Source organism: Dipodomys ordii, unplaced genomic scaffold (assembly GCF_000151885.1).
Source record: "Dipodomys ordii isolate 6190 unplaced genomic scaffold, Dord_2.0 Scaffold63, whole genome shotgun sequence".
Classification (NCBI taxonomy): Eukaryota; Metazoa; Chordata; class Mammalia; order Rodentia; family Heteromyidae; genus Dipodomys; species Dipodomys ordii.
Window position 1 is genome coordinate 9,194,581 of NW_012267279.1, and position 785 is coordinate 9,195,365.

At 38.3% G+C, this 785-nt stretch overlaps 1 non-coding gene across 1 annotated transcript; it reads right to left on the bottom strand.

Annotated features, from left to right (window-relative positions):
* Positions 1–238: 238 nt before the first annotated feature.
* On the bottom strand, positions 239–309 carry Trnag-ccc. The gene has a single exon. It is a non-coding gene; the product is annotated as a tRNA-Gly (tRNA).
* Between the last annotated feature and the right edge of the window lie 476 nt (positions 310–785).

Sequence of the window (785 nt, forward strand, 5' to 3'; positions counted from 1 at the left end):
GCGCAGCCGCTCTTCCAACTCCAGGCTCGGGCGGGGAAATGGCTTAGCGCAGGCGCAAAATTGACTAATTCAGGCTTGGCGTAAACTTTTTCAGTTTCAGATACGGGTGTTTGGATAGTGAATTAGAATGAAATAGAAATATTCAGGAAAAAATGTTAAAAAAGAAAAAAACTTAATAGAAGGATTATGATATTACTGTGTTTCAAAATGTCTAGCATGCGGGAGAGCAAAACGTAGCTGCGCCGCCCGGGAATCGAACCCGGGTCGCAAGAATGGGAATCTTGCATGATACCACTACACCAGCGGCGCTGACGGTCAGCTCCCTTGCCAGAGTTCCCTAGGAGCAAATGCAAGCACGTGTTCCCATGGTTTGTTTTCCTATGTGAAAATGGGTCTCACATAACACTTGTTTTCTTAAAAATAAGAACGGAAACGTTAACCCCTCTGAACATCACCTTTATAATAATTTTTTAAAGTTCTAAAGAAAAGAAATGTATTGATAATTTAAAATCCACTGTTGTTGTTAGGAGAAAAGATTTGTCCCTCCTCATCCCAATGTAGTTTTACTTTAAAAAAGAAGGGTAGGTACAGAATTCAAACTTGAGTTCTCCCCCCCAAAACAAACAAACAAACAAACAAACCTTGCTTTCTTGGTACTAAAGAATATTTTAAGACGCTGAATTTTTTTAATGTTTCGTATGCTCAATAGACAATTGAAAAGCATTTATTGTAAACAGGCCTCAAGAATTTTAAAACTAAATAAATCAGAAGGTTATTTATGGAGC